This window comes from Megalopta genalis, chromosome 14 (genome assembly GCF_051020955.1).
Source record: "Megalopta genalis isolate 19385.01 chromosome 14, iyMegGena1_principal, whole genome shotgun sequence".
Classification (NCBI taxonomy): domain Eukaryota; kingdom Metazoa; phylum Arthropoda; class Insecta; order Hymenoptera; family Halictidae; genus Megalopta; species Megalopta genalis.
This window is the reverse complement of record NC_135026.1, coordinates 7,858,874-7,872,826: the sequence shown is the minus strand read 5'-3', so window position 1 is coordinate 7,872,826 and position 13,953 is coordinate 7,858,874.

The following is a 13,953-nucleotide window of genomic DNA, read 5'->3' as shown; positions in this document are numbered from 1 at the left end:
GATTCGCCGGTTTCAAATTTGTTTGCGAGATGTCGAGCTTGACGAACTACTTTGCCCAGTCCTCGGATTATTTTTTAGCCGAAGAATAATTTTCTGGGGAATATTTATTTATCGGAATTTCAGGTAGGGCTGAGTTTAAATTTACAATAGACTTTTCATGTAAATTTAATGCATAGAAGATTTTTCATAGATGTTTAAATTGTAATACATTTTTAACAGGGGATATGAGTTATAAAATTTCGATTGGAGCGGATTTTTTTATGGACATTTTAATTCCGTAAGAATTTTTAATGGGAACATAAATTATATTGGAGTTCTAAATTTCAATTGCAATTGGATTTAAATACGGACCAAATTATGTTATAATAGATTTATAGTATAAAATGTAATTTATTTTATAATTGAATTCACAGTTTATAAATTTAATTTACAGGAGGACCTTAGTGGAAAATAAAAAATCTATATAAATTTCCGATCGCAGCAATATAAGAGAAACTCAACGTCCATAGACTGAGATAGGGGTGAGTTTAATTTACTTCTAATATAGACTTTTAATGTAAATTTAATTTATAGAAGATTTTTCGTGGAGATTTAAATTGTAATATATTTTAATTAAAACGGATTTCCTAATAGAATCTTTAATGTTTCTATTAAAAATCTTCTAGAATTAATTCTAGAAGAATGTTTAATAGGAACATAAATAATATTGCAGTTCTAACAAAAATTTCAATAGTAATTCCATTTAAATACGGTCCAAATTAAATTACAATAGATTTACAGTATAAAATGTATTGTATATTATAATTGAATTAAATTCATAAATATAAATTACTGGAGCATCTTAGTGGAAAATAAGAATTCCATATAAATTGAAATTAATTAAATAAAACGTCCATAAATTTTCTACCGTTTGCAGGATGTCGACGGCGGATGTTCACGCGCGGCGAATTGTTTGCAAGAATGTGCCGGCCGTCTTGTATGAACAACGATCGAGGCCCCGGCCGGTTCGCTCACGCCCGATTTCCCGGGGTTCCGGCCGTGTGCAGAAGAATCCGTGACGGAGTCAGCGAAGAACGGCCATTGTAAACTGTCCGTGCGTCTGTCTGTCGGACGGCAGACAGACCGACAGAAGTAAAAGTGCTTCTCGAGTGGCGCGGCCCCAGCTGGGTTCATTAGTAAACTGAAGTACCGCGCGCTCTGCGCACTAAGGGTCTTTTGTGCGAGGGTGCGCCCCATTCGCGATAACTCTCTCGTCCCTTCCACTTTTCCATTCTCGCTCCCTGCCGCCTGTCTTCCCTTCCATCGCCGCCCGCGCGGCCCCTCAGACCCCCTTGACGCCCCGGCGAACTCCTCCAGGCCGTCCCACCTTCTTCGCGGCAGGTACATTTCCGAGCAGCTCGCGGGAGCGTCAGTGTCGCGTTTCGTCCCGTTTGTTTCTGTCGACGAACTAAACGGTCCGCATGCAACACCATTTGTCAGGATTCGAAGAAAACTGGCGCCCACGTTCTGCAGAACGTTCTCGGTGATTATTCATTTCGTGAGCGCTCGTATTGGTAATCGAGAGAGATTTTAATTATCACTTGGGCTATATGCACGGATTGTAATGAGGTTAGATTTTCAAAAGGCTGATGTCGAAATAACCGAAGTAGAAAATAATGACTTTCAAAAGACTACTTTCCAAAATGTACAAGACTTGATGCTGGAAGGACTGTCGCACAAAAATATGAGATAAAAGGAGACCAAAGGAAGTCAGTACAACTGATTTCCAAAAGATTGATATTGAAGGACACTGAAGTAATTTGAGTAACAAAAGGCTGAAGTCCAAAAGAATGACATCCATAAAATTGACCTCCAAAGGATTGATGTTGTAGCGATTGAAGTCAAAATACCTGAGACCAAAAGCTGGAAGTACAAACGTATGAAAGAATGGTGACAAAAAACTGCACTCCAAAACACTGACTTCCAAAAGGTTTGGATACATCCACAAGAGTGACCTCCAAAAGGCTGACGTTAAAAAGACTAACGTTTTTAAGACTGAGGTCCGGACTGGACCGCAGACTGGAGCACAGAAGTATGACATCCACAATACTGGAATTCAAAAGATTGATGTCCTAAGTGCTGAAGTCCGAAGTCCCAAAGAGCGAGGTCCAAAAAACTCAGTTCATGAAGACTCAGGTTCAAAAGACTCAGATCCAAAACATTCAGGTCTAAAAAACCGAGGTCCCAAAGATTGAGATCCAAAAGACTCAGGTTCAAAGGAATCAGTTCCAAAAGAACCTGGTTCAAAACTCTGAGGTCCTAAAGACTCTGATTCAATACTTTGAGGTCCTAAAGACTCAGGTCTAAAAAATTGAAATCCAAAAGATTCAGATCCAAAAGACTCAGTTCCTAAAGACTCAGATTCAAAAGAATCAGGTCCACAAGTTTCTGGTTCAAAACTCTGAATTCCTAAAGACTCTGGTTCAATACTCTGAGGTCTTAAAGACTCAGGTTCAAAAGAATCAGGTCCAAACCACTCAGGTCTAAAATTCTGAAGACTTACAGACTCGGGTCTGGTAGATTCAGGACCAAAAGTCTGATGTCCCAAAGATTGAGGTCCAAAAGATTCAGATCCAAAACACTGAGGTTCAAAAGAATCAGGTCTAATAGTTTCTGGTTCACAACTCTGAGTCCCTAAAGACTTTGATTCAATACTTTGAGGTCCTAAAGATTCAGGTCTAAAAGTTTGATGTCCCAAAGATTGGGGTCCAAAAGTCACAGTTCCTAAAGATTCAGGTTCAAAAGAATCAGGTCCAGAAGACTCAGCTCCAAAATTCCGAAATTCTAAAGACTCAGATCTGAAAGATTCAGAACCAAAAGTCTGACGTCTCAAAGATTGAAGTCGGAAAGATTCAAATTCAAAAGACTCAGTTTCTAAAGGATCAGGTGCAAAAGACTCAGGTTTAAAAGAATCAGATCCAAAAGAATCAGGTCCAAATCTCTGAGGTCCAGAAGACATTTCTAAAAACTCAGGTCCAAAAGTCTGAGATCCTAAAGATTGGAGTCTAAAAGACCTAAAGTGCAAAAATGAAGTCTCCAAAAATTAGGTCTTAGTTAGTTCTGCATTTGATCCAAGGTAAGTTTAGTTTATTCATTTATTATTTATTTCAAAAAGTTCGCCACACAGTTATGTAGACATCCAATCGAGACTTTTCTCGAACTGCAAACCTTTCGCGGACATCATAGTAAAAGTCAAATCTGATCGACGTCTAGGTTAGGTCACGCTGAGATCCAGATCAGTTCGAGCAAAATCTCTGGCATCCACTTCATGAATTTTTCGGAATTAGTTCCGCGCAGTACGAATGAAAGTGAATACAACATGCAAGCAACTCGCCAGGTTCCATTTTCGATGAACAAAACCGAATGGAAGATGACGGGTTACCGGAACAGTCGCTGGAAGGCACGGTTACCGATCGGCCGGCTAACTGTCATACCGAGCGAGTCACACGCTCGCAAATCGCCAATTCCGTCCGCGCGCGTAGCGCGCTTTACGACGCGTCCGCCGCGTAAACACGGCGGGCGAACATTTTCCCGGGGCAGCCGAAGGGCGAATTTTTCGATTGAAATTAAAAATGTCGATGTTCACGGCGCACGGACGCGGTAATCTACGGGCGATCGGCGATCGGGGCTCGCTCCGGGGGGCCCGGGCTGTCGGTATCGCGGCCAGATTTATATCGGCGAACTGGGTCAATTCCCACATAATACAGGATTCGATAAAATCGTAAGCGACGCTTTACGATCAACGGTTATTAAATTCCAAACAATTTACCGCGGTTTCCCTGGTCCGGCTCGCTCGGCCCCCGCCGTTAATTATTCGGCAGCCGGCGGCCAATTGTGTCACGGAAGACACCGCCGCCGCTCCTGAACTGTATTCGCAACATTCGCCCTTGCGAAAAATTCGCACGGTCGCCGCCTCATCGCCACGCCCCCCCCGCACATCTCTCACTCTGTTATTCAGCCGGACAGCGTTAATGATAAGTTAATTTTATCGAAGCAGATTTTCCTGAATTTTCTCGGACAGGTCACCGAATCCTCTTTTTGCACTATTATGGAAGGGGAGGGGGGAGATTCTTGTGAAGCGTGCAGAGCTAATATTTGGTAATTTTTTTATGAGATGAAACCTTGATGAAATTTATCGCCACTTGGCACATATAGTCTTTAACATTTCAAGATACAAAATTTGTTTTTGTTTTTTCTTTCCTTACATTTTATCAACTTTTAATGAAATAGTTAATTAATCCTTATGGACCTCCCTGTCGACGACGCGTATCGTCCAGCATTTCTTCCCTTTGATTTAGAACGAAAAATCAAACAAGGTTTAATAATATTATGCGTCGTATGGACTAACACTCTTCGTAATAATAATTATTCACCCTATGTTTATTACATAATTAAGTCAGAGATGAACGGCAAAAATCATTTTCCCCTATTCAAAGCCGCGTATAGCCGACAATTTTGTATTTTCTACGCTGCTTTTACCGAGTATAGTCCTCTCTCAACAAAAAGGCACCTTTGTGTTTACATCCCCCCTCTTACGAACTGCCCCACTGACGTAACTATCGGTCGCTATTGGCCGAAAACTATCGCCGTTTGTCTCCGTCGCCGTTTTCGGTCTTAGGTTAGGTTAGGGTTTCGATATCAACAAAATCGTTGAATAATTACTAAAGTAAATAATTAAATAGCGGAATATTTGGAATATTATTTGGAATATTTTTGACATATAACCGTCGAAAACTAATATTCCTCTCGAATTCATTGTAACCAATGGGCATATGCTTTCGAAAATATTTCTACTTTGGTAGAAATATATGTAATATACATATATATATATATATATATATATATATATATATATATATATATATATATATATATTATTATTATTATTAATATATATATTATTATATATTAATAGAATCCAACGATATCCTAAAGGATTATTATATATATTTTATTGTACATATTATACATACATATATAATAAAATAATAAAAAATATATATAATATAGAATAAAATATATAGAATAATTCTTTAGTATATATCGTTGGATTCTTTTTTATTTGTTAAGCCTTCTAAACTGAAAAAACTTCGAAGAGCTGGCATTTATTTAATTATCAATATTTTTCTTCGCATTGTTTTTCTTTCTCGCCTTTAGACAAATAAAAAATGGCCGGAATCATGGCAACCATGAAGCCACCAAATTCTCATTATTTCTTGTTGCAAAAATTTGTAAATATTATTGAAACGTTAGCAAATATATCTGAAAAACGGTGATGCAGGAAGTTGCACGGTCTCTTTATAAAACAAATCGCAGTAATGCGCGTTTTAGATTAGAATAGCCTTTTAACACCGTCTCGCTGGGTACGGGCGCGGCCGCGATTTTAATCACGCGGCTTCATCGCGTCGCGGGGACGAGCGTAATCCGGCCGTTCGCGGTTCCGGCGCGTTTTTCGAACGCGTCCGTTCGTTATCCGCCATTGAGGCCGCCTGGACGTCGATCATTTTTGCCGTGTAGCGAGCGGCTAAAGATGAAATTACGCGTTTCAAAAATACCGATTACGGCGCGAGACCGTGCGCGGGAAAATGGTCCTCGCCTCGGGCTTGTGTCCATTTTTTTTCTCTCTCTCTCTCCCACCCCCACCCCCACCCTCCGCAGCCGCGCCGGATCCGTCGACTTTCGGCCGCCTCTTTTTGGCCCGTTTAAAATGCATGGGAAATTCTGTCGCTGTATTTACTTAATGGAGAAAGAAGATCGCTGGAAATAATAATTTTAGCCTCGTTAGCGAGCTCTCGCGACTGCAAGGCGTCTCGGCTACCAACGTTGCGACCATTCGAACACCAATTAGAGAGTAACATTCGATGGGAAAGCCGAATTTTTGTTGGTCGGTCATCGGCTATGATAGCCAATTTTATAGAAAAAAATAATTTAAAAAAAAGCCATATGCTACAGCAACGTTTAATTGAAATTGCACTGGCAGCATAAACGTAGACAAAGGACTAAAAAAAAGCAATCTGGCTTATTTCTCTACGAACGCTGGCGGCGAATCTGAGGCACCATTAAAAGTTGTCATATAACGTTCCAAAATAATTTCGATATTGCCAAATTTCTTTAGATTTGAAAAACCGTGAAAATAGTATCCGTTGCATGAGTCATAGAATAGAACTTCAGAGGTGTAAAAATGGCTAGGTAAAATACGATATGCCAGAAAAGCTATTTTATATTTCTAATAAAAATGGCTTCGACTGCAAGGGTTTAAAAAATTAAGGTGACCTCTATTTTTTATAAAGCAAGATCTTGTTTTTAAGGTTCTTGTAGTAAAATTTGCGCACAAACGAGGAATGATTCTTTCGTCGGTCCATCGAGAATTTCTGAAAAATCGTCGAAACTATTGTTCGCACCATCCAATCGATTGTACGAAAAAAAGCGATTTGTCAGAATGTGAAAGTCGAACGATTGAATTTTGGCCGAAACAGGTGCTCCAGGCCAGCGTGTAACGCGCGAGCGGGCGTGCACTGTCTGCGAAACGCAGCTGATAGTTGGATAGATTTAAGGTGTTTGTTAAATGTCGCATCCGGCAGCATTCCGTTGCGCGGCGAGTAACGAGAGAAGCGAACGAATCACAAGTAATACACACCGTTTCTGAGGATCTGTCGTGATTTTCAATTTGGTGCACGTTTCCTAGACCTTTCTACGTTCGATATACTACAGACTGCAAGGAGAGACGCGTTGCGCCGTGGATGCGTTTGAATTTTCTCGCCGATACACTGCATTTCTTCAAAGGAATCAGCGCGTCGCCGAACTCTTACGAGATCCAAACCGCGGCCGTTCAAAGTAATTATGCGAATCGGTTACCTTGTGCAGGGGTCCTGGCTTTCGCCCCCAAACGGTGGATGAGCCCCAGGGTGGGAATACGGCGCGACGTACATGTTACACGATGCGAACGTCGCGCGATTACAGCGCCAACTGCCGTGCCTCGTAATAACTAGCATAGTCGCATAGTCGTCTTCATAGTCGCATAGTAGCGACTTAAAGTCATTTAATTATTTAATTGTTGAGTTGTTCAAATTCTGCTAATTTCCGTGTAGTGTGATAATAATTCTGTGTCTGCAGTTGGAACGATTTTACGGGGCTAAGTTAAATAATTATTGCACTGTTCAACCCGCATAATGTGCTTGAAACAAAAGAAAATGGTACAATGCATCGTGTAACATGTACATCGCTTGGTATCTCCATCCTGGGACCGTCCGCCATCTTGTAGCGAAATCTTGGACCCCCGATCTTCAGCACCTTGGACCACATATACTACTGGACACGGCTTGTATATAGTGCGTGTACAGAAAGGCCAAGTGTTCGATGATGCAAAGATGACTCATGAAAGATAGTTCACTGTGATGTCATGTAGATGCTTCGTCTTGGCTTTAGGCAAACTATCCGAAGCCGTGTCTATAATTATGTATGGTCTAAGCTAAGCTAAGCACCGTTGCCGTGAATTCCTTCGTCCATTGGTGACGTCACGGGGAAGCAATTCTGCAGAGTGGGGATAGATGGCAGTGTAGTCGACCGTCGCGATGCGACCAATAGCAAACATGGGAGCATCCCTGGCAACCCCGCTGCCCTCTGCCCCCACTCTGCTCAACTGCCTATCCGTGACGTCACCGATGGAGCCACGTGACATTCGAGGGAATGAACGGCAACGGCGCCTGCCAAGTCAGACCGCAGCGTGACGCTGTTGCCAGCGAGCGAGATTTCGCTCCGATTTCCCGGCGTCCCGGGCAAGCTCGAAGCTTTTTTCCACCGGCAACGTTGATGCGCCCCTCCCACCCTTTTCCGTCCGCCGTCGTCTTTATTGTCGCGTCGCGTCGCAGTTAATTTCTGCGAGCGCGATCTCCTGCGTCGGGATACATCAGGCCGTCCCACCGGTCATCCCTCTGTACACCTGTTCGCCGGAGTGCCCCGATCAGCGGGTAGTTTAGGGCTCCCTCGGTTTTCATCCTTAATCCGTTTACGACGACGCCCGGTATCCGATGACGTTGCTCAAACATTACGGAAGAGTTGTGCCGGCGTCACGCGATACCGTTGATCCGACGCCGCAGCGGACGAGATATTAGGTCGTCCGGGAAGTTTGCACTGTTCCCCCTGTCGAGCCGCCACTCCGTTACAATTTGTATCTTATTTTATCGGCCATTGTTCCCGCCGCTCGGCTCCGCGTCAGCTCCCAGCCTGCCGAGATTGCGCGCCGTTTTTATTCGCTATCCGTTCCGCTCGTAACGAAATACACGGACGACGATGCCCGTGATTCTTCCAGTCTGCCGTTTTTATATTCTTTTGGAAATCGTCCCCGGAGAATCTCTTTCCGTAGTAAAACGTGTAACCGCCCGACGTCGACCGATTGGTTCATTAATTTATTAATTTAAGTAGGCGCATGTGGGGGGAAACAAGATCTGAAATGCGGCAACTATTTTTAGACTGGACTAAGTGACTTATTTTTAATTGTTAGAGGGACTAGTTTACCGTGCAATTGCTGAAGTACCGTTTTTAATTTTTCTAGCAGTTGGAATGGTGAGATAAATAATTCTCGGTTCCTCGATCTTTTATTCGAGTCTGCGACAACAAATTTTAATTCCGCGTTTTGCATGTCTCGGTAAGTGATGCGCGTGCTGAAAATTTCATCGCGGGGATGTCGGGAGGACTGCTGAGGGTGATATGTACACGGACGGGTGACGGATCGGGTAGTAGCGGGAATGGTAGCCACCTAGTGGCGAGCGTTGTAAGTAGCCGTCGCAATGTAGCGGTTGAAACATCTTCTATCTTCACGCTTTTGTAACTTCTTCAATAATGATCCAAAGGAGGTCTACCTAGGCTCATTTTAAAGGGCGAAGCTTCTACTTTCATTCCCATGAATTGTTTCTTTTTCATATATTTGGTGCATGACTTTTTCCTGTCACTCTATCACACCTTGAATTAAAGGATTGCTAAATGTTGGTTCAAACAGCTTTGATGTTCCAGTTATTGTAATTTCTCGAAAAATAATCGAACGAAGATCTACCTTGGCTCATTTTAAAGGGCAAAGTCACTACTTTCATCCTCATGAATTATTTTTTTTTTCATGTATTTGGTGTATGATTTTTTCCTGTCACTTTATTACACTTTGAACTAAAGAATTGCTAAATGTTGGTTGACACAACGTTGATCTTCAAGTTATTATAACTCCTCTAAAAATAATTGAATTGCGATCCATCTAGGCTCATTTTAAAGGGCAAAGTTTCTACTTTTATCCTAATGGATTGTTTTTTTTCATATGTTTGGTGCACGACTTGTTCCTGTCACTTTATCACACTTTGAATAGAGGATGGGAATTAAAAGATCGCTAAACTTTCACGTTCAAATTCTTATAACTTCTTCAAAAACAATCGAATTGCGATCTACCTAGGCTCATTTTAAAAGCTGACGTCTCCACTTTCATTCCCCCATGTTCTCTTTTTTCACAGATGCTTTCATAGTAAAATGCAGGGGAGGTGAACACAGTCGAAGTCCAAAACGCGAAGAAAAATTTCAACGGGGCCACGTACAGTTCGTTGACAGAACATCGTGAAATCCGATGGTGACTGATCAGAGTCCCAGAAAATTAGGCGAAACCGAAACTGCACGGTTCCATTATTTTCTATCTCGTCGATCCCCATTGAATACGCGGCTGGAATTCGGTCCGCTTCCGCGGATCAAGCCGTATTTTCAATCCCGCCGTGAGAGCAATCTTTTAATTGCTCTGTTCTCGTCATTAGGACGTAGAAACTGTGACAGGAATTCCCCGGCAAACTTCGGTGAATCACCGTTCTCCCGGGACGACGAACGAGTCCCGCCGAAGGCCGGAAGTTTCGCGTCGCTTGCCGATTTTCAGTGAAATTCTATACCGCCGCGCGGAGGAGTATTTGGCCCGGTAAGCTGGTCAAAATTATTTCGGCGTTGCTCGTACCCCGTGGATTATAATTTTACACATCGTTACACAGAATTGGAGCTTGGAGGAACCAGCATTTGAAATTTATCAATTCTGTTGACGATAATGTAACCTGTTTGTATAAAAAAAAGTTCGATCACTTTTGGACAGTTTCAAAAAAATTTTTTTACAATGTTTCAATTGTTAAAAGTTTACACTACATGCACATGCCATAATTAACCATAATTAACATTTGTTTCCCGATGTTCTATGAATTCGTTTAATTTTACTGATATACAAATATACTACATAGTATATTATATTATATTATATTACAATTGTAATATATAAAATATAAACGGATATATAAATATACAATTGTAATGTATAAAATATATAAAGATGTATAAATGCACAATTGCGTTATATAAAATATATAAAGATGTATAAATACACGATTTTGATATATAAAATATATATAGATATATAAATATACATTTGCGATATATAAAATATATACGGATATATAAATACCTAAATTCCTGAGGTCATTTGAAGCAACTTTTTCCTTTGCAAAATTTTTCTCCGGGACATCGTTAACGAGTAATTAACTAAAAACCGCTAACCAATGAGAGGCGCGCTCGGCTGGCGCGAGGCAGCCGAGCCAATCAGCGGAACTAGGCTTCGTCCGCTCGTTGGCTCGGCCGTCTCGCGCCAGCCGAGCGCGCCACTCATTGGCCAGGCTTCCTTCTTTAATAACTCGTAACCAAAGCCGCGGATTGCATTTTCGCTCAGGAGAAAGTTACTTCAAATAACCTCAGGATCCCCTTCCCGATTTTTAATAACTTTTGAGACACCCTGTACAATGCGACGCGAACGAACTGCGAAATATCCCGAGATTCGGCGTTCGCCTCGTTAGCAACGATGGTACACGGGGCTGGATTCGTCCGGCGATTGTTCCTCTATGCGCGCCGCGCCGCGGCGATTGTAATTTTCCGAGGGAAATCGCGTTAGCGTTGCGGCCGGGCCGCGACGCGAAGTAAATGTAACGACACGGCGCGGTACGCGTAATTATTAGTCGAACAAGAGGGATAATCAGTAGTGAACGCGCGGCAGGCGCACTTAACCCGGCCTGCCATTACACGCTGAACACGGATCGAGCGCGTGCCCTCCTGAAAAACTTCCGAGGCGCGAACCCCACTCCTGCCGACAAATGGATGCTCCGATCTGAAGGGAAGGGGAGAGCGCGGCGTCGTCGAGTCGTCGGCATTTCGCTGAGAAATGACAGACTACGCTGCATAATTTTATGCGACATTTACTTGCTTAATTACTTATATACTTACATATGCACGGTGACTAAATTCTTTAGTGGACCAAAAATATTAGAAATTATACCGTGTTTACAGAAAAATTATACATTGTAAAAAAATGATACATTGTACACAAATTTGTACACTGTATAAAAATTAAACATTGTACACAAATTATACATTGAGGGAAAAATGATACATTGTAGATGAAATTATACATTGTACAACAATGTAGAAAAACATTGTAGAAAAAAATTACACATACATTGCAGGAAAATGATACATTGTAGACAAATTTGTACACTGTATAAAAATTAAACATTGTACAAAAATTATAGATTGAACAAGAATTATACATTATAGCAAAAATTATACGTTGTAGAAAAAAATTATACATTGTAGCAAAAATTATATTTTCTAGAAAGAATTATACATTGTAGATAAAATTATACATAGTACAACAATTTTGCATTGTAGAAAAAAATGACACATACATTGCAGAAAAGATTATACATTGTAGAATAATTATATATTGTACAACAATTATACATTGTAGAAAAATATGACACATACATTACAGAAAAATGATACATTGTAGACAAATTTGTACACTGTATAAAAATTAAAAATTGTATACAAATTATACATTGTAGAAAAATTATAGATTGTACCAGAATTGTAGTAAAAATTATACATTGTAGAAAAATTATGCATTGTAAAAAAATTTACATTGTATGAAAATTATACATTGCATAAAAATTATACACTACGGAGAAATTATACCTTTTGCAAAACTTATACATTATAAGCATAATAAAAACAATATAAATCATCAGTTTAATCCGAGGGCAGAGAAATTGGAGCAGGCGTAGAAATTGGGTCATCTATGTCGACTCGAGGAAGGAGGTCAAGGCTCCGAGGTTTCTTTTGTTTTCCGCCGCATGGCGCGGCGGCTTTGATCCCGCGCTCGAACACCACGCCCCCGACTCCGTTTCGGCCGGGGTGTCACAAGGAAAAATCTTAAATTCTGATCGGTGGATGAATGATTCATGGAAACGGTCGCGTGGCGGGCCGCGACTCAGTCAATTTCGGTTTTACGTAACAAAGCGGCGGCTGCCGGTGTCCGAAAGCCACGGAGACCGGGCACGCTCCGCGTGTACCCGACCTCGTTCCTCTTTGCAGCCAAGCTGGCCCGCTTTAGCCCGCCACGGCCCGCCCTCGGGCCGCAAACGACTCGACTACACCGCCGCCGAGAAAAGGAGACACACCGGAACACGGAAAGTTCCGATAATTCCGACCTATCCTCATTCTTGTGTCGCGATTCCCGCGTGAAAATTTTGTTGATGGAAAACGGTTAGGGGATGCGGAAGGAGGGAATTCAAGCTTTGAAATGAGCCAAGGTAGAGTGTCGTGCGATTTTTTCTGCGGAAGTTACAGTAGCTTGAACATCCACGATTTTTAAGTCAAAATTTGGAGGTTAATTGGATCAGATTTTTCGTTGGAAGCGCAATTGGACGCCATTAAAAAATTGTGCAATCAATTTTACGACCCCAATTGGAACGTTTTATTATTTAAAAATGTTCACATTAAACATTTATATAATATAATTAATTTTAAATGAAGAAATCAGGAACCATTCGTTTTAACTGGATTGGCAGTTCTGCTTTTATGAACCGTTTTCGACAACCATAAATTTGCTACCGTCGCAGGCATAGGTTAGGTCTGTGTTACGTCTAGGTTAGGTCTACGGTTTTCCGCGAATATCTCGGTAACTAAAGCAAAGCGACATATTTCGTGAAGGAAAATGTCGCTCGAATTCTCACGCACTGCAACATACTTAAATTTCAACAAAATTGAAAAAAAAATTATCTAAATATTTCTTATTCCGTGTAAAAAATTCCTGCTGTAAACAGGTGATCTCAAATCCAGCCGTTTCAATTTTTAAACGCATTTAAATCGTGAACCTTGACATCATAGAAATCCAATGGTGGTTTCACTGGAGTACGTTCGGAGATAAATTCGATCGACTTTTCGAACGCTACGTTGTCCGCTATGATGTTTGACAATCTCAAGCCGAAAAAAAAATCCGAAGTGTGGACGGACAGCTCGAAACAGTTCGGAGCTCACCTTCGGCATCGGCCAGCTGTCCGTGAGAGCGAAACGCGACCGGAGTACGGACGTGATTGCTTCGAAATTGGGTTAACGTGGCGCGCTGGCCGGCGTGCGACGATACACACAACGAAATAATAAAACGGTCGCGAAACAATCAGCGATTGTAACAGCGAACGATTCGGTCGTGGGCGGGGCGGGTGAGACGAGGGGCGGGGAGGGGAGGGTGGCGTCGTTATTTCCAATAATTATCGGCTGTCGATGCTGTTGCCCGCGCCCCGATCGGCTAATTCAACGTTTAACGGGGGGAAGGAGGTCGAGGATGGGGAAAGAGAGAGAGAGAGAGAGAGAGAGACAAAGAGAGACAGGGAGAAAGGGAGAAAGACAAACAAAGAGAGAGACAAAGAGAGAGAGAGAGAGCTAGTGAGTGTGACCGAGAGAGAAGAAGAGAGAAACAGAGAAGAGAGGAAGAGGGAGGAACAGAGAAAAACAGAAAGAGAGACAAACAGGCAGTGAAAAATAGAAAGAGAGAGAGAGAGAGAGAGAAAGGAAGAGAGACAC